The 25,829-nt window shown below is 38.0% G+C and overlaps 1 pseudogene; it reads right to left on the minus strand.

Annotated features, from left to right (window-relative positions):
- Positions 1-259: 259 nt before the first annotated feature.
- Positions 260-10,949, minus strand: LOC125869873 (uncharacterized; annotated as a pseudogene).
- Positions 10,950-25,829: the final 14,880 nt, after the last annotated feature.

A 25,829-nucleotide genomic window follows, 5' to 3' on the forward strand; every position in this document is an offset into this window, starting at 1 on the left:
AGAATCTTTATAAACTGAAATTAGGAAATCAAATTGCTAAAGTTTGTATGTTAATTCCCAAGAAAATATCAAGAACTAAAAGTTAACAACAATGTCTAACCCCCAAAAATGAGGTTTACATACCCTATATATTGAAAAAACATGTCCTAAACAAATAGGAAACGAAATAAGGAAATAAAACTTCTGGACGCGGCTTCGATCGACGAGACTGACCTACAGACCTTGGACTGACCTACGGTCTGTAGGTCCCTTCCGTGGCTCAATACTTAGACATTTTCTCAGAAGCTGGAACCTTCAATCTACCAGGAACAAACGATGGACCTGCAGGTTGGACCATAGGTCGACCTACGGTCTGTGGGTCCCCTTTCGTGGCTCCACACTTAGAACTTTTCCTCATGTACTGGAACTCTAAATCTCTAAATCACTAGACGGTTGTGCAGGACGGCCCATGGGTCGACCTACGGTCCATCACTCTCTTCCACATTTCCACACTTGGTCATATTTCCCTGAGGTTCATTCCACGCCAGCCCAACGACGGATCGTGACTGGACCTACGGTCTGTAGGTCACTTCTATGGGTGGCCACTTCTGCAGAATCTCAGTTGTCTCTCTCTCGACCTCATCCAAGTCTATTTCCTGCAAATATAGAACAATAAACATTAGTTCTAATACAAAATGGCCCTAGACACACACAACTCTTAAGTGAAATGTAGTAGAAATACCATAAACTCACGGTATATGAACATCCTCAACTTAAATTCGTTGTTTGTCCTCAAGCGATGCGCTAAGACTCTAAACGACACTTGTATAGAAGCAGACATTCAAACTCAAGAAATCACATGGCTTTTTATCTTGACTCTCTTTTTTATTGCAATTTTTTTCTCTTAGACTCAACAAGCTAACTCATGCGGATCAAGATATGACAAAGATTGACCAATGGATACACAACATACATTTTTTCACAATCACCAAGGTACCAACTCTCTGACAATGTAACTAGTGCCCTCACTTCAAACGAAATCCTTTTCACACAGAAGATAAGAATTTTGAGTTTTAGGATTCATTCAAATCTCACGCTCAAAAGTGACTTCAAGTATAGTTAGTGCTCAATACCATAGGCTTGCTCTTATTTTCACTGCTTAGACTCTCCAAACTAGTTGCTAGGATCACTATAGGACTTTCTTAACTTTTAACATAGGCTCAGGGTTAGGTGTGGTACATTTGGGTACTTTTTAGTGACTTTCTGCCCTCCTTGACATTACATTGGCTTTTTACCTCTTTTCAACCTATTTTTGACATCCTTCCTTTTTACTTTCTTTCCCTTGACTCTTTTCAACATGGATGTGACTTTTGACTTTGTGGCTCTTATTTTTCACTTTCTTCTTTTTCTTTCACTTTAGTTTTGTTTATTTTTCAGCTCTTTTATTTATCAACTTTCTGATTCTTTCGCACAAAGTCACATCCTCTTCTATCTCTTATTCTTCTTTTTTTCTCTTTTCAACACAAAACTCTTTTCATACCCTTTGTTTCCTCTTTCATAGACACCCTTAACTTATGGATATTCCATTAGTTGAGGTGCACAATATCAGATGTCGACCAGGGCCAAGATTGAGGTAACTTTTTGAATTAGCCACCCTCAACTTAGGCTTTTGGCCTAAGTCAAGGTGCATATGTCCAAGGAGGGACTGGGGCCAAAACGCTTATTTTAGGAAAGGTGAGTTAGGTGAATCAAAAGAAATGGTCAATTTTAGGCTCAAATAGTTAGATCAAAGGGAACATTGATTTCATTTGGTTGGATACTTTAAGGCTTATATGGACTAATTTGAACAAGAGCCTATGATCACTTCCCAACTTCTAGCCTAGATCATCTTAGTAAGACCAACAGGGCAAGTTCTAGATTGGCACAAACTGTCTGAACATTCAACTTTTCTCACACACTCTTGGCACATTGTTTCATTATCAGATTATTAGATTACCTAGTTCAAGTTTTAGCTTAAGTCATGAGATCAAATTGGTTCTTTATCATGTCATACTAAGAGCCAACACATTCAACTCATTCTAGCCTACAAATTTTAGCACATATCACAACTTTTGGACGGTTATCATTTTTCTTTCTTAATTATGCCATCATGCTTTATTCTTTCTCATTCTTCTATATATACAATCCTAACACATGCCGGTTCAACAAAAATTAAAAAAATTCTCTTAGGGGAAAAGAACACAGGCAAGAAAACCCCAAGAGAGTATTATGAGTTGGGTTACTCAGACTTCACCCTATCACTCACAATCCATTTACCCCACCCCCAAAAAAATATGGTGCAATTGTCCCCAATGCACAAAAAGTAAAGAATAAAGAATATGGTGAAGCAAACCTATGGCACATAGCGCCGAAGACCTCTCAACAAGCGGGTGGGTCTGGTTTCCTGGAGCCCGCTGGATCAACAATCGGGTCACCCTCAGTAGTGCCCGTATAAACCATCTCAGCACCCTTAGTAGTGCTAATATCAATTCTCACCGCACCATCAGTAGTTCTCACACTACTAGAGGCACCAACACCAATCTCCTTAATCCTCTACTGCCGCAACTCCTCATCAATGATGGATGCCTTCCGAGCCGCCTCAGTCTCTTGGCACTCCCTCTTGCTAACTCTCCCAGCCTCAATATCATCAGATGCCCGATTGGAGAAGGGGCGCTTCCCTGCATGACGGGAAGAAGCAGGCGGAGGCATCTCATCTCCAAATAAAACATCCAATATCGTATTATCAACCGGTGATGTGGGGGATGACTCAGGCTCAACCTCTAGTGGAGCTAGGAGGGTGTCAAGATCAGCCCGGAGACTAGCTAACTCCTTCCGAAAAGCAGAAACATTTGTGGTGGGGGTTGGTCGCTCCAAGAAGCACAACTCAAATGCATCAAGGCGCTGGTGAACGGCCTAAACCTTACGGTCCATCATCTGCTCCATCCGCTGCTCAATCCTAGTCACGGACTCCTCAATCACATGCTAAATCCAAGGCCTCACATGATGATAGTATAACCATCTGGGCCTCTAGCTTCTGGACACGGGCAAGAGACACTGTAGCAGACCCTGAAGAGTGAGTGGCTCTGGAGGCGCTAGGGACCTGACTAGCGGCTGGAGAATGGGAAGCTGGGGCATCCTCAGTAGTGGTTAGAGGGGCAGGCTCCTCACCCTGCATCTGCTCCACATCTACTACCAAGTTCACTCCCAATGGTCACACCTCAACCTGTGGCTCTCTACGCGGTGCAACTACATTGGCCTCATCCCGAATCAGGTCGATTTCAAGGGTCTTGGTCGCTTGAACCAGCGTGTCACAGTACCAAATCGATACTCTAGCATCCTTGCATAGCTGAAAAATGAGACATGGGAATGGTAAGGTGATGGTAGCCTTGAAGGCCCTCTCATGTATCTCCGCAATCAGCATGTGGGCAAAGTCCATCTCAAACCCAGCAACTAAGGTTGCAACCATAATCGCGCGGTCCCATGTGAGTACATTATCTGCCTGAGTAAGAGACACCCGGTTCCGCTCAAACAACTAAAAGAATTTGGCCACAAAAGTCAGAGTAGCCTTCTTGATACCCAAGCTCGGGGTGCTCACCCACTCGGCGCGCTCTTCGTCTATAGCAAGGTGACGGGCTAACTAGCGCAATATAGTCTCCATCTGATCTGCATTCCTCTGGAATGCCCCACTCTGAACAATGTCCCAGCGATAGTCGAACTCGGCCGTGTTGATTGGCAGAGTGTGGCCCGGACCGTAGAGGAATCTCCGGATAGTGGTCTCAGAAATATCAACTGAAAACCTGTGCACTAGTGTAGCCTTGAGTGGAGGCTGGGCGGTGGGCTTGGCCCGTCTGTCAATGGAATCTCGGAGGGTGGCTGCATAAGAAGTGTAAAACTCCCTAACAATCTCCTCGCTAAAGGACCCTGGGCTATGGGCTATCCACTCACACCTGTGCCTTTGGAAGAGAGAATGGATGTCGGGCATAGTATGATGGCTGCCTGTGAGTACCCAACTCTCCTTGGTAACCAATCGAGCCATCCTCTCCTTCTCTGTCAGCATGCGTGCATCTCTGTATATCTGCTACTGGCCACTCATGCACCATCTGTTGGGCTCCCCATGGACTAGTGCAGGATCTATACTTGGAGGCACTGGAATGTCATTTGAACTATTAGCCTCAAAGGATAAGGCGTTGGCGCCATTCGAACTGGAGCCGGATGCAGAGCCGAAGCCGAAAGCAGACTTAGAGCCAGCTGGTGAACCGATCGGTGTATCCCCCTCATCAAACTGGAAGGCAGTGACCACGTCAGAAATCACCTACCGAGTTTAATTCTGTGTCGTGTGTGGTGCCGTTGAGGATGTCCTAGTAGTGGGTGGGAAATATGCAGGGTCAGTCTCTGCATCAGTATCTTCATCGATTAGCCGAAAAGTTGGTGACACTGATTTTGACTTGCCCTTTGCGGCGTAAACCGAAGCTTTCTAGGGAGCCATAGTACCTGTGGAGGCTTAGTTAGTACTAAAACAAACCAATAACACACTTGGAAAATTTTTAGACCAAGAAACGACTCAAAACAAAAACTAAAAAAAATTAGATAGTAGCAGCAGTGACTACTTACGGTAGGTACCTACGGTCCGTAGGTGGACCTACGTCCCGTGGGTCCCCTCTGTAGGTTAGAGTGCCTAGAAGTTGGGTCCCTGATGGAACCACAGATGTGCAGAACGGTCCGTCGATGGAATGACGGACTGTAGTCCACCTCCATGGTTCCACACTTAGTGAATAATTCAAGTGGAACAGACCCACGAACCCGACCTACGGTCCATGGAAGGGGTCTCGTGGGTCAGGTCTGTACCAGGTATCAGACTGCCTCATTCTTGTACCCATTTTTCAACAATTCAAACAATCAACCTAAGTCTAATCATGCATTTCAACACAATTTATGATAGTTTGTCATCCATAGGGTTCCAATTACTCGTAATTTTTTCCTTTTAACACACTAAACTAGGAACCCTAAGTCGAAACTTCTATTTAGAGCATATTCAAAGAGTTATTCGATTAAATGGACAACACAATCACATTCTATCGTCCGAATAGTTTTTTTAGTATTCAAATCATTGTTTACCCATAACATTTTACCACCCAAGGTCAAGATCCACTTCGTGACTTCATAAAACAATAATGAACAACAAAATTATGTGTTAATGTGAAGTCGTTTACCTTACAAGTAATGGAAGTGGGTGATTGTGTGATCCAATAGACTCCTTAGACCCTTTGACAAGCCTTTGACACCGAACCCGAACCAAGAACTCTTTATGAAGAGGAAATGGGGTGATTTTTTTGGAGATAGGAAGAGAATTATGGGAATGGGAGGATATGTATAGAAGATGAGAGTGATTTGGGGGATTAATGAGGGAGTTTTGGGATTTGGATGGGCTAGAAACGGTTAGGAGGGAATTTGGGTAATGTGGGGAGTATTTGAAATGAAAGGATTTTATTAAAAGGGGGTCCGAGTCGGGTCTCCAAAAATCCTAATTTGGACCCACGAAACCCCGTCTACGGTTCGTGGGTCGAACTACGGATAGGAGGTCCGGTCCGTAGGTGACTCTTACACTTAGAAATTTTTGAGGACTTACCTGGGGTCTACGGACACCATTCAAGGTTCGTGGATGGACCCACGAACCATCGATGGGGTCCATAGACCTCTGCATAGCCTATTTTCTATATATACAGTTGTTTGTCCATGCGCATGTAGCAACTCTTAAGCCTTTCTTTTTACATTTTCTGGACACTTTTTAGACATGGACCCTATGTTATATCTAGCCAACACTAATACAAAAATAAAACACCTATCTAAAGGATTACATAAATTCAAATAAATAAAGAAATCTCCTAAATCGAAAAGAAAAACCTATGATTCGCTAGATTGTACATCTTGGGTTACCTCCCAAGCAGCATTTGATTTAACATCGCGGCACGATGCAAGCCCCTTGATTACTCAGACTTCATCAAGGTAGTAGGCCTCAACCACTTCTTGCACACTCTCTTCTTTCCCTATGTAGACCTTGATCCTTTGCCCGTTCACCTTGAACCTTGTTCCCTCCTTGTTCTCGAGCTCGACCGCTCCATGTGGGAACACTTGAGTGACTATGAATTGCCCGGTCCACTTGGACTTGAGCTTGCCAGGAAACAAGCGTAACCTTGAATTGAATACAAGTAACAGATCACCCACAACAAATTCACGCTTTTCAATCTTTTGATCGTGATACTTCTTCATCTTTTCCTTATACATGGTTGAACTTTCATAAGCTTTTAGGTGAAACTCATCAAGCTCATTCATGTCATTCACTCTTTGATTCGATGTGGCGCCCCAATCCAAATTCAACTTCTTTAGCGCCCACATAGCCTTATGTTCTAGCTCTACCAGCAAATGGTAAGACTTCCCATATACAAGTTGGTAGAGGGACAAACCTATGGGAGTCTTGAATGCGGTGCAATAGGCCCATAGAGCATCATCAAGCTTCCTTGACCAATCAGTTCCATTTGCATTCACAGTCTTTGCAAGAATTTGCTTGATCTCTCTGTTGGACACTTCAACTTGCCCACTAGACTACGGATGGTAAGAAGTGGCTACATTGTGACGGACCCCATATTTCTGTAGCAACACTTTCAACAACTTATTACAAAAGTGGGAACCTCCATCGTTAATAATCGCCCTAGATGTACCAAATCTGGAGAAGATATTATTTTTCAGGAATGTGGTGACACTTTTACCTTCATTGTTTGAAAGCGCAACTGCTTCCACCCATTTCGACACATAATCAACTGCAACAAGAATAAACTTCATCCCATGTGAACTTACAAATGGACCCATAAAATCAATGCCCCATACATCAAACAACTCGATCACCAAAATCGGATTCATAGGTAGCTCTTGCCTCTTTGAAATTCCTCCTTCTCTTTGGCAACGATCACAAGACTTGGCGAAATCATGAACATCTTGGTGGATGGTAGGCCAGTAATACCCAAATGCAAAATCTTATGCATAGTCCGAATACCACTATGATGCCCACTAACATGAGAAAAATGACACGCCTCTAGTATACTCATCATCTCAACCTCAGGAACACAATGACGAATAATCCAATCAACACAAAGATGGAACAAGTAAGGCTCATCCCTAAAGAACTTCTTCACATCATGCATGGACTTTTTCCTTTGGTGAAAAGACAAATCTGATGGAACCAGATCACTTGCCAAGTAGTTAGCAAAGTCTGCGAACCAAGGAATAAGATCATGAGAAGCCGCTAATAACTGTTCATCTGGAAAAGCATCATTAATTTCAACCCCATCTCCTAGATTAAGCATAGCTTCCTCCTCTAATCTAGACAAATGATCGGCAACTTGATTTTCTGTCCCCTTGCTGTCTTTCACCTCAAAATCGAAATCTTGCAACAACAATACCCATCTAATCAACCTCGGTTTTGCATCCTTCTTAGCCATCAAATACCTTAATGAAGAATGGTCAGTATGCACTATGACCTTAGTACCAAGCAAGTAGGATCAAAATTTCTCGAATGCTAAAACCACAGCAAGGGGTTCCTATTCAGTCACTATATAGTTCTTTTGAGCCACATTTAGAGCTTTGCTGGCATAGTAAATAGGATGAACAATCTTCTCTCGCCTTTGTCCCAATACCATACCAAGCGCCACTCCACTCACATCACACATCACTTCAAACGGTTGCCCCCAATCCAGTGAAATAATGATAGGTGCGGAAACTAGCTTTTCCTTCAACTCTCCAAATTCTCTCAGACAAGCATCATTAAAATCAAACCTACACTCCTTTTCGAGCAATTTGCACAATGGGTGTGCAATTTTGGAGAAGTCCTTGATAAACCTCCTGTAAAAGCCTGCATGCCTAAGAAAATTTCTAACACCTTTAACAGAGATAGGTGGTGGAAGCTTTTCTATTACCTCGACTTTTACTCTATCAACCTCAATACCCTTCTCAGAAATCTGATGACCCAGAATGATCCCCTCTTTCACCATGAAGTGGCACTTTTCCTAATTGAGCAGAAGATTGCACTCTTCACACCGTTTAAGTACCTCGGCCAAATGATCCAAAAAACCATCAAATGAGTCATCTACCACAGAGAAATCATCCATAAATACCTTAATGGTGTCCTCCACCATATAAAAAAAGATCGACATCATGCAACGCTGGAAGGTCGCTAGAGCATTACACAACCCAAATGGCATCCGTTTGAAGGCGAAAGTCCCATAAGGGTAAGTGAATGTGGTCTTCTCTTGGTCTTCCGGAGTTATGGAGATCTGATTATAGCCCGAATAACCATCAAGAAAGCAATACCATCCCTTACTAGCAAGGCGGTCCAACATCTAATCCATGAATGGCATAGGGAAGTGGTCCTTTTCTGTCCAAGCATTCAATTTCTGGTAGTCCATGCATACTCTCCATCCAGTCATGGGCCGCATCAGAACAAGCTCGTTTCTCGCATTAGGTGCCACAATAATCCCACCTTTCTTGGGCACACACTGAACAAGACAAACCCAATTACTATTTGCAATGGGATAAATAACTCCAGCATCTAACCACTTGATGATTATTTTTTCACTACCTCTTGCATAGGCAGATTTAGTCTCCTTTGGTGCTTAATACTAGGCTTGTGATCTGGCATGAGTTGGATTTTATGAGAACAAATGCCAGGAGGAATCCTAATAATGTCCGCAATAGTCCACCCAATAGCCCACTTGAACCTCTTCAACACAAAAACCAAAGCCTCAACTTGTTCCGGATTTAAATCGGCCGCAATGATGACTAGTGAAGTACCATATCTCCTCAAGAATACATACCTCAAATGTGATGGTAGGGCTTTAAGCTCTAATTTTGGAGCCTTTTCAACAGACGATTTTGCGGGAGGAGAGTCACGATTCTTCATATCTAACTACAATCTCTTATGTTTGGAACGAAATTCCAACCTATCAAGTGAGGCAACTAACTCATCATAGTCTTCAATACCGTTACCCTTAAAATTCATCATTACTGCTACAAGTGTATCAACACCCAACCACTCTTCAATAGACACATCAGAACCTTGCTCCAAAATATGAGTCACCACTGACACTAAGTTGAGATCACTTTCCTGTAGCTTCATGGACCTACAGATATTGAAAGTTACCTCTTCACTATTCAATCGAAACTTCACATGCCCTTTCTCCATTTTGACCAAGGCGCGACCAGTAGTAAGAAATGGTCTCCCAAGGATGATGGGGACCCTAAAATCAACCTCACAATCAAGTATCAAAAAATCCACCGAAAATATAAAAGACTCCACTTTCACAAGTACATCTTGGAGCACACCAATGGGCCTCTTCATAGTTCTATCGACCATGAGCAATCACATCGCAGTCGGCTTTGGATCCCCTAAACCCAACTTCTTGTAAATAGACAATGGCATCAAATTAATGCTAGCACCCAAATCACACAACGCCTTAACAAAATGCAACAACCCGATGGTACATGGAATAGTGAAGGCACCAGGATCCTCCTTCTTCTACATAAGTGACCTCGTAGCAATAGCACTACAATGTTGCATACTATCATCATCTTCAAAGCTCACGACCCTCTTCTTCGTTGCCAAATCTTTCATGAATTTTGCATACCCAAGCATTTGTTCCAAAGCTTCTATCAACGGAACATTGATGGAAAACTGTTTCAACATAGTAATAAACCTGCAGTGTTTCCCTTCTTCATTCTTCTTTACCAACCTCTGTGAGAATGGAGGTGGAGGTCTAGGCATGGGAACAACTTTTTGGGTTATCTCCGCTTCATTCTCTGTAGCATTCTTGGACTCTCCAGTAACCTCCATCTCATCATCATCTTTCTCAACCTCAGAGGTGGATCAATGGTCTGCTTACCCCCTCAAGTAGTGACTGCCATACAATGCCCATCATTCTTCGAATTCTGGATGGTGTTGCTAGGAAGTATGCCAGGCTGACGTGGGTTGACTGTCGTGGACAACTGATTCATTTGATGTTCAAGTTGCTTGATCGACATTGCATAGGCATGAACTTTTTGATCGATCCCAAAAAAGTCATTCCGCATCTCCTTCACATTCTATCAGTCGAATCAAACCTCTTCTTTATCTTATGCATCATATCCTCAATCCGTGACATACTACCCCCAACTTTTCTATTGCCAGATTCCTAATTTTGTGGAGAAACATAAGGCCTAACTCTATCGTTCTTGTTGCCATAGTTGTTTTGGTTGTAGTTGTTGTCACGATTGTAGTTCCCATCATGGACATATTGAACCTCTCGATTGTAGTTACCATAGTTCCGACCTTGATTTCCTTGACCTTGGCACCAATTATCCAAATTGGAACCTTGGGCGTTGGCTCAGAACCCCCCACCCCCCACCCCCCCGTTTGATCATTCACTAAGTAAGCATCCTCCTCATAGTAACATTCCTCCTCCGGTGGTGGTGGAGTCCTAGTCAAGTAATTCACTGCATTAACCAAAGTTTTGTCCTTATCTGCGCCATCTCCTCACGAATGTCATCTGCAGATTGACTAGGTACGACTTGAACTGCAAAGTTCTTCTTCCAGTGTAAGACTTTTGAGTGCTCCATGCTTTATTGTTTTGGGAAATCTTCTCTAGTCTCTCATCGATCTCCTCAAAAGTGCACTCACTACATGATCCTCCAGCGATAGTATCAAGCACATCCTTACCATTGTCATCTTAACCTCTGTAGAAATACTCCTTTAATGACTCATCATCAATGCGGTGGTTTAGAACTCTTCTAATGAATGCAGTGAACTTGTTCCACGAACTACTCACAGACTCTCCAGGTAGTGCCACAAAATTGTTGAATTTATATTTGTGGTTCAGCTTCTTTGACAACATAAAGTACTTGGCCATGAACACCTTGTGCAATTGGTCCCATGTATGAATTGAGTTGTACGAAAGCTCAGAAAACCATACAGCGGCATCACCAGTCAATGATAAAGGGAAGACTCTCAACCCTATGATGTTCATATCCAACTCTGGTCACCCCCACACAACTCTTACAAACACTCCTCAACTTGGCCATGTGGCCATGTGGATCTTCTGAAGCCATCCAAAAACACAAACCCATCGCTGTAAGCATCTGCATCAAACTGCTAGTCATTATGAATGTATGTCCTGGAGGTAGTGGAGGGAGAACAATGGGTCCTTCAGATTCAACAGTATTAAACTTGACCCTGTAGTTATGTTGTAGCCTTGGTTCTGGCGGATTTTGCACCCTCAATGCATCTCCAAGTAGATTATCACCATGAACCTGAGCATTCTCATTGACAACCACATGAGGCTGCAACTCAACTCCATCACCTAGATTCCCACTGATTGGGTTGACTTGGACCCTTTGATTATTCATCCTTCTTAAAGTTCTGCTTAACACTTGATCGTATGTGGTCAATGGCTCGCCTCAACTCCGTGTACTTGACATACACTAGAGTAGAAACCTGTAGAAAACAAAAACAAAAAATAAAAGTAAAATTAGGAAATAATTGACTAAAGTTCAATAATGTAGTTAAACTTAATCTAAAAGCCTTATTCCCCGGCAGCGGCGCCAAAATTTGATACGCTCAAATTACAGCTCCCTAAAGAAGTATAAGCGATAGTTATCAAGTAAAGAACCCAACTTATAGGTTGGGATCGATCCCACGAGGAATATGGTTTAGACTTAATTTTAACTTACAATTATATTCGTTTAGTCAACATATTTCTGAGACAAGTAAGTAAAGGAAGGGGTTTGTGAAACAAATAACTGATTGATTGTTAAGTAATAAGTGAGAAAGATTTGAACTTTTGTTGTTATCAATGAGAGAGAGAAACTAGGGTGTATGTGTTACACATAAGCTATTAACTTGGTAATCCTAATAATAGCAATCCCTTCCTAGTGTATCACATGCAAAGTGGTAAGTTATGTATCCCTAAGTGCTTGGTCCACCAAATAGGAAATTTCACCTCGCACCCTAGTCCGGCTACGTGTGTATAATTTACTGACCCTTACCTTTACCTCAGATTAGACATCACATCAATGTATGACTTAGTTTTTATCCTCACACCAATTGACATTAGACTATTAGATAGTATCACACTAAATCTCTATTGATAATTCTTTTCTTATTAACTACCTCCTTGGTCCGGCAAGTAGCAACAAAGCGAGTTCTAACACGTGCACTCGTTAAAAAGACTTCTAAGTGAAAGAAGTACCAATAAATGCATCAACACTAGTCAAGAATTACTTATTTATTATTCATACGTTGTTAATTCCTCATGGTTCCCACTACTCTAGTTGTGGATTTAGATACTCATGCTTGAAAGAACACAATTCATATTTGTAGAAGAAGAATTCATGAACTTACGTATTGAATAGAAGAAACCTGTAATCTCCAATTGAAATTCAAAGAAAGAATCTTTATAAACCGAAATTAGGAAATCAAATTGCTATAGTTTGCAAGTTAATTCCCAAGAAAATATCAAGAACTAAAAGTTAAGAACAATGTCTAACCCCCAAAAAATGAGGTTTACATACCCTATTTATAGAAAAATATGTCCTAAACAAAAAGGAAATGAAATAATGAAATAAAACTTCTGGACGCGGCTTCGATCGACAAGACTGATCTACAAACCATGGACTGACCTACTGTCTGTAAGTCCCTTCCGTGGCTCAATACTTAGACATTTTCTGAGAAGCTGGAACCTTAAATCCTCCAGATACAAACGATGGACCTGCAGGACAGACCATAGGTCGACCTACGGTCTGTGGGTCCCCTTTCATGGCTTCACACTTAGAACTTTTCCTCAGGTACTGGAACTCTAAATCTCTGAATCAATCGACGGTTATGCAGAACGGCCCGTGGGTCAACCTACGATCCGTCACTCTCTTCCGTAGTTCCACACTTGGTCAGATTTCCCTGAGGATCATTCCATGCCAACCCAACAACGGACCGTGACTAGACCTACGGTCTGTAGGTCACTTCTGTGGGTGGCCACTTCTGTAGAATCTCAGTTGTCTCTCTCTCGACCTCGTCCAAGTCTGTTTCCTGCAAATATAGCATAATAAACATTAGTTCTAATACAAAATGGCCCTAGACACACACAACTCTTAAGTGAAATGTATTAAAAATACCGTAAACTAACGGTATATCAAGTGTCATGTGTCTTATATATTTCCATAATTTTCTCATTTATGTATGTTTATGAAAAGCTTAAATTTTGAGAAAATGAGTTAACTTGATGGATTTCTGCATGTTAATGTGCATTTGAGTATTAGCAGCATATAGGCTTCATGATATGATGTTTTGAACATGCTTTAGCTTGGAGTTGATGTTTCCTCCTTGGATGTGTGCACTCTGCGTAATTGCTTTCATAATGGACTGTTAGATTAAGTTCCTACCCTCCTTATGATGTCTTGAATCTCATTCGAGGATGAATGTCCCCAAGAAGGAGATATTGAAACACCTCAGATTCGAGATAAAGGAAATTACAGCTTTTCCAGGGTCTGGTGCCAGTACCAACGAACCCACCAATGGACCGTATACTGACACATAGTTTGTACAAAGCTTCGTGAATGGCCAATCTAATTTTTAAAAAAAGTTCAAATTTTAGTACTTTTTGACAGTTCACTAGGACGGCCCATTGTCCTATGCATGAGCCGTATGTAGGTCTCGTAGGTGAGTCCAAAACTTAGAGAAATTTTAGATCCAAAAGTGGAGACCCACGACTGGCATGTACAGCTCGTAGGTAGACCCACGGACCGTACATGGGTCCGTCATTAGGAGCTAAAAAGTGAGGGTCTCTGAACTCGTTGACGATCAACTGGTATGGTCTGTGGTCTGACTAACGGACCGTAGGTCAGGTCATCGATGAGATCGACAGTTACTTTTAAGAGGGCTTTTGATTTTTTTTCTAATTCTTCTAACCCAATACTATATCGTTTTACCCCCTGCTAGGAACCCTATATAAATATTTTAACCCCCAAAATCTCCTAATTCTATTTGTTCTCTCAAATTCCTAAAAGAAGAACAAGTTCATCCCCTCCAATATTTCTCTCTCTAGAAGCTTGAAGAAGAAGACTAGGGTTTTCAAGCAAGTCTCCAATTTCGCCATTGAATCCAAGCTTTTGGCATTAAGGTATGATAGTCTTCATCTATGAAGCTCTTTCCTCCATAGAGTTCCTAAATTCCCCAATTTCGAATTGAGAAATCTCCACTTGAAGTTAGGGTTTTTTCTATGTTATGGGTTCTTTTCAATATTGATTTATTTGAATGTTTTATGAACTATTTTGCATGAATTGATATAATTCCATGATTTTAAGATGAATCTCCATGAACCGATGCTTAACCCATGTTTTCTAGATTTTTATGATTGAAATTGGGTTTTGAGCTATAAAAGGTGAATTATGGAAATATGCATGTTCTTATGATATTGATGAAATATGATATAAGTTGCTTTGAGAATTAAGCATAAATGATGTTGTTGTTGGTTGATTGTTGTGAAAGGTTTTCTCACATAAGGATTCTAAGGTTGAAAGGTCTTCTCACCTAAAATGAATCAAAGTCAAGGAGCTATTCTAATGATGAGGGAAGTGGCGATTACCCATGTACTCTAATTTAAGATGAATACGATTGATGAATATTCTGTGGGAGTTATGCTTAGCACCGAGTGGACAAGTGGCGATTACCCATGTTTCATAAACTATGTGCCACCATAGGTTATCTAGATAGACATTAGCTAGTGAATCTATGTAAGCTAGAAGTTCATGGTTCTTACCTTGACAAGTGAGAACAACTATTTTCGGTGTGGGGTAGACACCAGATTCCATGTTGATAGCTCACATGGTCTTAAATGTTGTTTAAAGGTAAATCTTCCACACTAATGAATCAAGATTACATCAAGAAGTATCTCACGATTGTTTTAAAGATGTTATCTTGCATTGACCATGTTTTATGACTTATGTTTTCTAACTCCTTTGTCTCATATTTTAGCTTGGTCATTTCATGTTATGAAAAGTTACCTTTTAGCATGATTTTCATACTTTATGCATTGCTATCATACTTGGTACATTTTTGTACTAATGCATACTCTTGCCTACATGTTCCCCAAATGTAGGGTCCGACGCTCCAGGTTCTCATCTCTATGGCTTGAAGTCACTTTGGCTATACTTAGTATTGGTGAGTCCTCATGTTCTGAGGACTGAACCTTTTATCACTTTCAATCTTTACTTTACAGATATTGTACATGATGCCAGGGTTACGTCTCAGTCACTCTTGATGTAATAGATGGCTATTGAGACTGTGTAGACTTCTACTTCGTTTTATAAAATCTTTGATATGACTTGTGTTTTTAAAATCTCTTGCTTTTCAAAAATCTTGTTTATGAATGCTAAGTAGCTTGTGTAGGGCCTCTTGGGGTCCTATACTCCATGTTACACCTAGGGTCTTCCTTGGGTCATGACAAGCCCACACACAAGGGAAAACTCCTCATTAATGACTTACTAGGTAGATGGGTACAACTTACATACTCTGCACAATAACTATCCCTATCTCTTAAGTTACTACATTTCCAAATGCATACTTCTAAATTTGGGCACTTCTACTACTACTAGCTCTTAACATTGCAACTCATACTTGCTTTTGGGTGATAAGTACTATCCAAGTATTCTAAATCATACTCTCCTCTTAAAGGTCTCACCTAACACAAGGTTTAGAGAAGATAGTTTGGGAGTACATATCATGTTTAGCTCGAACGCACGATTCATATGAATAAAAGTGCATTCTTTTGAATCTCAATACTTAAGCTCACTCATGGGCTTCTCTCAATCCCCTTTGCAGTTTCATGACTTTCTGAAGACTTTTGCTGAGAGTAACTCATCGATAAGGATGTGGTCTTTACTTTTCTACCACCTTGGGTATAAGAGGTAATTGAATGGATTTGAGAAATGCACGAGTATGAATAAGTTCCTTATGATACAGTTCTACTGCACGATTTAGAGTATGAAAGAAGGGAAACTTTTCTTAAATGTCTGTAGTCCCTCATTTATAGAATTGGGGCCCTAAAAAACCATAAATAAGATCCTACTGACACAACTTAATAGACACCCTAGGACACTTGAACTCTGTGTTCAGATACCAAGTTTGTCATGACCTGAGCCTACACCCTGGACGTGACCGACACTCGAGAACCATAGTTGGCCCCCAAGCGAACCCTCAACCTGACTGACTACAAGTGGAAGACTAACTCATGCATACACAAGCATCAAACTGAAAGAAATGCTAAATCAGCAGTGTAATAAATCTCAAAATTCTCTAGATATACTAAGTATGAAACATAAGTTTTAAATAAAACATCTGAAACTGAAAGACTATCCAAAATTGTCTATCTATGAAGCCTCTATTGTACAATGATGAGTGTTGGGACAAAGACCCACGACTCCTCAAAAGAACTACTACTAACTACTCATAAAACTGGAGTCCTCCAAAAGATACGAGGTCTTACTCAAAAGTTGACAAGCATATGAAGTGATCTCAACGGACTCTTGTTGAGGATCCTAAGAACCTGTATTTGCATCATTAAAAGATGCATGTCGAATGACATCAGTACAATGAATGTATGGTATGTAATATATCTGAATAACAAATAACTGAATTAAAGGACTGCAATAGATATAAATATATACTTAACTGAATGTAATGAAAAAAAGAAGTGAAATCATTAAAACTTTACAAAAATACTTACTCATCTCTGAACTCAACATATTAAGTGATATAATAAAAATATACTTCAACTCTGTTTGGGAGATTTTCTAACCGACAACTATCACTATGAGCTACGCGATGATATAGCATCTCGTCCACGCTTCCAAAACTATCCTATACCGTGTTGGGGTATAGAGCCTCTCAACTAAGTGGATCCACTAAGTAATAAGGATTCATCTAAAAAGTATGAACTTATACCCATGTTGGCAAAATATGGTTTATGAGGATTTGGAGTTGTCTGAACGCATCTCCATATTGGTGCTTAACACTACTCCCAATAATATATATATATTCATGCTCAAATGTATAACAATACTCTTTCTTTGGTTTGAGATAATTTCTCAAACTATCCTCTTAAAAGAGGTAACTACTCTATACTCAATCTTTCAGAAAACTCTTTTACTTTCCTTAAAATAATACTCTCTTTCTTCACGTAAAGATGAAACATTTGGGAAATACTTAGCTCCCTTATATTCTTGCTCAAATCGTGTTTAAAACTCTTTCTCAAACTTTTCTTTACTTTCTCAAAAACTCAGTTTAAAACAAAAATGTCGGCTTTAAAGATTCTCAAAATAGGGTTCATGCTAAAATATAAACATGAACAACTCAACTCAAGGATATCAATAACAATATAGAAAAACACAATGATAATACTCATCTCAAGAATACTCAATTAATAGGGTTCATGCTGAAATATAGACATGAGAGAATTAAATCTAGAATCTAAATGCATAACCTATAGCAACTCAACCATTAGGAATAGAACTCAAAACTCAACAACAAGCTAATCTCAGGAATTCTCAAAACTAAGGCTATAACCCTAGATTAAACTTTTACTAACTGAATTGGGATTTAGGGCATGAGGACGAACTCAGTCCATCACTATATGAATAGTCTTACATACCTGAAAGAACAAGGTTCTTGAAGAATCTTGAATAAGAACTTGATTAGAAGCCTTGAAACCCTAGCTTGAAGGAGAAAAATCAAGAAAACCTTTCTTGAGATTCTTGAGTTAGTTTCATCACATCTCTTGAAGAAGAATCTTGAAAAAAGATTTGAAAGAATCTTGAATAGAAGTTTTCTACTTTGATTTTTCTTTAGGATTTTTTCTTAGGGTTTGAGAGAGAAGAGAATATTAGATTAAGAGATGAAAATCTGATTGGTTTAGGTCTTTAATTAGTCAAGAAATTTGCCTAGTATTTTCTTAGAGGTAAAAAGACAAAAATGACCGTTTTAATATTTTTCCGTTGGCTAATTCGTCACTGCATTGTATCAGATTACTAACCTGTATTTTATTTTCTTTCAAATTATATTCATTTGAAAGGGCACCTTTTAAATAGTAACAAAAAAGAACCAAAGTAATTTCTTATCACAAATGTTTTTATAACTCTCAAGTTGTTTTTAGTATTTCAACTTTAAAATTTTCGATAGTGAAATGAGCATCTTGTATTTTGCTATTATTAAATTATAAAGTCTACTTTTACCAAGAATGGTAAACATTTTAAATGATTCATACATTGTAAGATTGAAGTCCAAGAATTGACAATGTTGTAAGATTTGTCTAAGAATTGACACTGTAGTAAGATTTGTCTCCAAGTTTTCAAGGCTTATAAAATAGCTATATTATGAAGCTTATGTGAAAAGAAAGGCGGAAAGAAAAGTATTATAATAATAATAACGCACTAGCTCCTATTTATTCATTCTCCTTTTTAAGAGCTACTAAAATTCATTTAAAATGTTTCACTTTGCTTTAAGTTATTTTACCGATTGTTTCTCATTGAAAGAATGAAGTCTCAAAAAATCAATACTTGGATGAAACTTTTGAATCGAAAATCATCACATATGTACTAGAGAAATTTAATGTTATCATTTTTTTTGTTTAAAATATTTTTTAAAAGCATGTAATTGTTCTCAAGAAAAAAATATTTGAGATGCCCAATTTCTTGATCACCAAGAATCACAACTTCGCTACAATTTTCATAGAGTACTGAAACGAAAAGTTTGTATATCTTGATAGTTAATTTATAAATGGAAAAGGGCCTAAAATACTCTCAAATTATTGAAAATGATACAAACTATCCTTCATCCACCTATTGGTTCTCAAATATCCATGTCATCCATTATTTGACTCTCAAATACCCCTTCATCTAAATTTGGATCCAATATTGACCACTTTTATAGTGGATTATAATTTAAATAATTTAAATAATTTTTTAATACGTCTATTGTTTACAATTTAATTAATTAAACTAATTTACAAACCCACCCATTACTAATTATACCCAACCCAAAATAACTACACTCGACTCAAATTAACCACACCCGACCCAAATAAACTACATCCGCCTCAAATTACATTTGCCCCACTAATTAAAACAAATACACATTTCATTCCCAACATTTTACTTCCTCTTCCAACCTCTTTTCCAAATATATTCGCCTACAATCTCGGAAAGCACTACATAAATACACTCATATATTACCATAAAAAATCATGAGTGTTTTGGTGATTTTTATGGTGATACATGTGTGTATTTAGGTAGTATTTTTTGAGATTGTAGGCTAATATACTGGGGCAGAAAGTTGGAAGATGAAGTGAAATATTGGGAATGAAGGGTGCATTTGTTTTAATCGATGGGATAAATGTAATTGGGGACGGGTGTAGTTAATTTGGATCTACTGTAGTTAATATGAGTCTGGTACAATTAGTAATAGGTGGGTTTGTAAATTAATTTAAGTAATTAAATTGTAACTAATATATGGTCGCCACGTATTTTTAAAAATTATTTAAATGATAATATGTTATAAAAGTGGTCAATAGTGGACCCAAATGTGGATGACATGAGTATTTGGGAACCAATAGGTGGATGACATGGGTATTTGGGAGCCAATAGGTTGATGGAGGGTAGTTTTGTACCACTTCCAATAGCATATAATTATAAAGTGATAAGTTTTAAATTAAAGGCTCGAGGGTGCTTGTACAATTTGTTCTATTATGTTATTGATTGGTGATAAGACATTGGATTCAAGTTTCATCATACCAAAAGGTAAGACATCAATCAAAGTCTTGATGCACCATGATGATAAGATTTTGGGTTCAAATTCCATCATATTTTGGTCTAACACACCTTTATATAGATAAGACAATGGGTTAAAGTCCCAATGCAATATATTGGTGATATAATGATGACTGAGCAAATCGATATGCTCTTGATAAAAAAAAATGGTGAAGCCAGTTCCATTGAATATGCTCTTTTCTTTGAAATGAATGTGATAGCAATAGATTAAATATTTGAAAGATGACAAGATAATTTTATGGTTCAAAATATGAATATTCACATGAAGGAACAAAATAATAATAATAGTCATCGTTCTAATAATTATTAAAGAAAGAACATTATGAGTTCTCAAAATGGTCCTGCAAAGAGTGAATGTAAGTTTTTGTCATCAAAATAGTATGAAAGGTCATTAGACACATGGTTATTGTGCGATCTAATAATATGATAAGTTTATAAATCGTCCATCAAAAGAAAGAAAGAAAAAGTGGTGGTACACTTCAAAAAGTGATGTTCAAGTGTGTCATATAAATATTATAAATATTAAAGATATGACAACAAGCTTATAATTAAAAATTATGAAGCATGTATATATAATTGTAGTCATGAGTTCCTTGAAGAGAATGTGACTTTTGATAAACATCATGAATACTTGATCATTCTTGAAAGTGAATGTGTCAAGAGATGATGAAAATTAAGAATAATAATGTGATTATATATGATTGGATAATTGCCACTACTCACCTGTACATGAGGTTTGAGAGAAATAAGAAAATTTTATTTTGATATAAATGGTCATTGATAAAAGTACTTTTAGTACATCACAAATATTGTGGTATGTTTTATTATAAACTACCAAAAGGTCAGAAGATCAAAATAATTCTTGCATGTAAGATTATGACCATGACCAAGAATCAAAATTATTGATTGAACAATTATCATTAGTAATGTATCTATGTACGTCAAAGATATTTTTCCATATTTATTTTTTAAAAGGGAGGAGAAGATACTATTGTAACATCCCAAAAAATTCTAAGTTAAGACTCGAACCATTCTTCAATTGTGAATAAGACTGTACCTAGTGATTTTAAATTATTGTTAGGTGTTAAGGTCAATTCTTGAGTGTGGGAATGATTTCGAAGATTAAATAAGGTCACTAGAATCCCATAGCACAAAGTTGAGTTGAAAGCTTTCTTACCGATTGAGTTTCAATATGAGATTTTTCTTATGTCAACTTCAAATGATCATATCTCTTAGCACACAAAAAAAGGTGGCCCTTGATCTATTAAATTAAAGGTTTTTTAGTTCTTTTTCCAACGCCGCCAAGTTTTCTTAATTTTGAGTTTGGAGTAAAAAGATATGCTTGTTTTAGTGAAACCTCAATTTTAAGACACCTCAATTGTTTTTAGAGAGGTAGTTTGGTCTTTTCCCATCCCTACTAAGTCTAGCCACATTTTTCTTCACCTAATTAAAGGTCTAGGCTGCGCTAAAACAATTCTTCATGTTTTTTAACGGTTAAATGAATTAGAGCAAGGTTTTAAGAGGAGAAAAAGATAGGGTTTAGGCGTTCTTCAAGTTTCCATCGATTTCGCCAAGAACCTTTGTTCTTTCCAGGTATGTAAGGCTTCTCACAGTGTTGGACTTGTTTGTTCTCATGCCCTACATCTGAATTTAGTCAAGAAATCATTATATCTGAAGGATCCATTCGTAGTTCTTGATTTGAGTTCAATTCTTTAACAATGAAGGTTTTGATTCTTTTGTTTTGTGAATCTTTGGTGGAGTTATGTTTCCAAAGGAATTGTATGAAATTTCTCATGTATTCGGGTTGGGTTTGAGAATCAAGAAGAGTTTAGGAGAAATTTTCCCGATTCTAAACTAGTGGGGGTCCTAATTTTAGCTTTAAAATTAGTCGAGTTGCTAGGCAAGGGTATGGGGCGGTGTGCCACGAAGGTGCCAAAGCTGGCTACCACAAGTTTGGGGCCTGGCGCCCTGCGCCAGCAATGCACCCCAAACCTGGGGCTGAAGTTTGGTGCCTGGCGCCCCGCGCCAACAGTGTGCTAGGGGTCGCATGGCCGATGCCTTCCATGTTTCATCCGGATGTGTTCATTTGAGTCGTGGCTACATTTCCCTTCTCCGTATTAGCTCTTATAGGCTCCATTTACCTTTGAGACATGTTCTAATCACGTGTCTTAATGCACATTCAAAACTAAAGCGAGTTTAAGAGAAAAGTTCAAGAGATTTTATTGAGTTGATTTTGAGTCCTTGACTTCCTGTTTCTTTTTGAAATCCTATTCCTAATTATTAAAGTGTTATATGATATGCATGTAGATTCTTGAGTTGATTTGTTCATTTCTATATTTCATTATGAACCCTATGAATTGAGTATTCTTGAAATAATTAGTATTATGAGTTCTGAGTATTGAGTTTTCTATATTGTTATTGATATCCTTGAGTTGATTCATTCATGTCTATATTTCAGCATGAACCCTATTTAAGTTATGACTTTTGAGAATCTTTTAGAGTCAACATTTGTGTTTAAACAGAGTTTTGATGAAGTAAAGAGGAGTTTGAGAAAAAGTATAAGGGAACAAAGTATTTTCCAAATGTTTCGTTTTTTACATGAAGAAAAAGAGTATTATTTTGAGAAAAGAGAAACTTTGATTTCTAAACAAGTTTATGAGTTCAGAGATATTACAAACCTCTTTTAAGAGGATAGTTTGAGCAATTATCTCAAACTGGAGAAAGAGTAAGTTTTATACATTTGAGCATGAGTATATATATTATTGGGAGTAGTATTGAGTACCGATATGGGGATGAGTTCATACAACTCAAAATCCTCATAAACCATGTATGCCAACATGGTTAAAGGATCATATTTTTTAGATGAATCTTTAGTGCTTTCAAGTAAAGCCTAGTGGATCCACTTAGTTGAGGTGTTTTATGCCCTGACAAGGTATAAGACAGTTCTGACAGTGTGGGCGAGACGTTGTATCATCACATAGCTCATAGTGATGGTTGCCAGTTAGATTATCTCTCAAATAGAGTTAAAAGTGTATTTTTATTATATTACTTAATATGTTGAGTTTAGAGATAAGTAAGTATTTTTGTAAAGTTTGAATGATTTCACTTATTTATTTCTTTACATTCAGTTGAGTATATATCTATATCTACTGCATTCCTTTAATTTAGTTATTTGTTATTCAACTATATTACATACTCGTACATTCAATGTATTGATGCCATTTGACCTGCATCTTTTAATGATGCAGATACAAGTTCTTAGGATCCTCAACAAGAGTCTGTGGAGATCAATTTATCTGCTTGTCATCTTTTGAGTAAGACCTCCTTGCTTCTGGAGGACTCCAGTTTTATGAGTTGTTATAGTAGTTCCCATAAGGAGTCGTGGGTCTTGTCCCGACACTCATCTTTTTATAGTATAGGCTTCATAGATAGACAGTTTTGGAGAGTCTTTATGTTTTAGATGTTTTATTTAAAATTTATCTTTCATACTCAGTATATTCAACGAACTTTTGAGATTCATTAAACTATTTTAAATGTTTCTTTCAATTTAATTCTTATGTATGCTTGAGCTAGTCTTCCGCTTGTATTCATCCAGGATGAGGGTTCACTTGAGGGCAAGCTATGATTCCTGAGTGCCGGCCACGTTCAGGGTGTAGGCACGGGGTGTGACAAACTTGGTATTAGAGCACAGAGTTCAAGTGTCCTAGGTATTCTATGAACCCGTGTCGGTAGGATCTTATTTAGGATTGTGAAGGCCCCACTTGTATAAATGAGGACTACTAACATTTAAGAGAAGTTTTCCTTCTTTCATACTCTAAATTTTGCACTAGTACTATGTCCTAAGGAACTTATTCATACTCGTGCATTTCTTAAAATCCAATTGACTACCCCCTCATACTTAAGGTAGTTTAAATCCAAAGTCAGTTCCTTATCGATGAGTTACTCTCAGAAAAAGTGTTGAGAAATTCATAAGACTACAGAGGGGCTAGAGAGAAGCCCATGAGTGATCTTAGGTGTTCAGATTCGAAAGAATGCACTCTTATTCATATGAATCGTGCGTTCATGCTAAAGCGAGATGTACTCCCAGACTTTGTTTTCTAAACCTTATACAAGCGAGACCTTTAAGAGGAGAGTATGTTTTAGAATGTTTGGGCAATATTTTTCACCCAAAAGATAGTATGAGTTGCAATGTTATGAGTCAGTAGTAGTAGAAATACATGAATTAGAAGTATTCATTTAAAGGTGTAGTAACCTAATAAATGGGGATAATTATTGAGTAGAGTATGTAAGTTGTAGCCATGTGCCTAGTAAAATGTACCTAGTAAGTCATTAATGATGAGGTTTCCTTATGTGTAGACTAAGGAATAATAATTTCGTATAGAGTTCATGATAGAGGGTAGAGGAATAGTTACAAGTTAGGATGAGTTAGAATATACTTTAACTAGAAAAGAGTTTATGATGATGTGTCAATGTGTTAGTAATGACCAGCTATAGGTGTTGAATAGAAGAGCAAAAGTATTCATGAGGTGAGAGATCTACGATAGGCTTATAAATTTTGAAGGGAGAACCTCATGGTATTTAGAGGTTTATAGAACTAATTGGGCAATGATGTGTAGTGAATGGGTAAGTAGGACTTAAGTTGTGAAATTGAATGTGACAGTAATTATAAGTATGTAGACAGAAAGATAAAGATTGACTACTTGTTATGAGGTCTTAGTGAGCAAGTATTTCTTAATTGTATCTAGTATTCATAAGTTATAGTATGTGAGAAATTGTAATGATAATTGTATTTAGTACTAGACACTAAGCTTGAATTTGAGATGAGTGTAGTGATAAAAAAAAATAAGATGGCAACATGAGGGTGAGGATGTTAATTTTGAGATCTGATATGGTAGATTTGACATAGAGTAGGTGAGGAATTAAGGTGTTAGTTACAATGAGTGTAAGTGGTACAAGTATGGGATTCTGACTTTTAGATGAGAGCAATAAAGTGTGGCTAAGTCATTAGAGTAACAAGAGCATTAAGAGGTGTACCGGAGATTGTATATAGTCAAATGAGGTTCCAATTAAGTTTATGATTTTTCATGTGTGCCTAGATAGTATATTTGATCTATCAATATGGAATAGACTGATGTAAGTAATATTATTTTCCTTAAGAGTTATTAAGCAGCTTTATAAGTTAATGTGGGTAACAGTTATAGAAAGTCTTTCATAGAAGCCGAAAGAAGTTACGAAAAGTATCTCAGAAAGAAGCCTTAGAAGGAATCTTAGTGCATGTGCGTGGAGAGTTTAGTAGCAATGAGAGTAGCATTTTCTGAGTATTAGAGTAAAGCAAATATAGACTAATTTAGAGATGATGGAATAGATCCATAGCTTTGAAGTGTCGGCTTCAAACCTAAGGGGGAGATGATAAAATGAGAAACCAAATCAATTGTTCAGAATCAGATAGTAATGTGTTCAGAAAGATTTGAAGTGATATATCGATTCATTCATACTCTAGTATATCCCTTAAAGTTAGTATTTACAACATTATGTTAATGTCTCTTATATCAGAATTGTGTTCATGAGCTATGCTCATACACTTCAGAGATATTCACATCTATGTTCAATTTCCAGAATGATGGGAAAATATTTTAACCCATTGATCTAAGTCTTACTCTATAAAGTTATGGATATTAGCCTCATTGCATGAACTTATTCATATAAGCGATGTCTCATAGTATGCTCAGTATCACAATTTCATTATTTGATCTCAATGGCTAGCAGCATAATGTCATGCATATTCTTATATTAGAATTCTCAAATGAATCGTGCTTATGATTGTTTGTCCTAAAGCTCATTCAGTGATCCTTTTTAGTTAGGGAGTGATGTTGATGATAGTAGTTAAGTGATGATAGAAGGAGAAGGTTGATGTTTCT

This window comes from Solanum stenotomum, chromosome 7, assembly GCF_019186545.1.
Source record: "Solanum stenotomum isolate F172 chromosome 7, ASM1918654v1, whole genome shotgun sequence".
Taxonomy (NCBI): domain Eukaryota; kingdom Viridiplantae; phylum Streptophyta; class Magnoliopsida; order Solanales; family Solanaceae; genus Solanum; species Solanum stenotomum.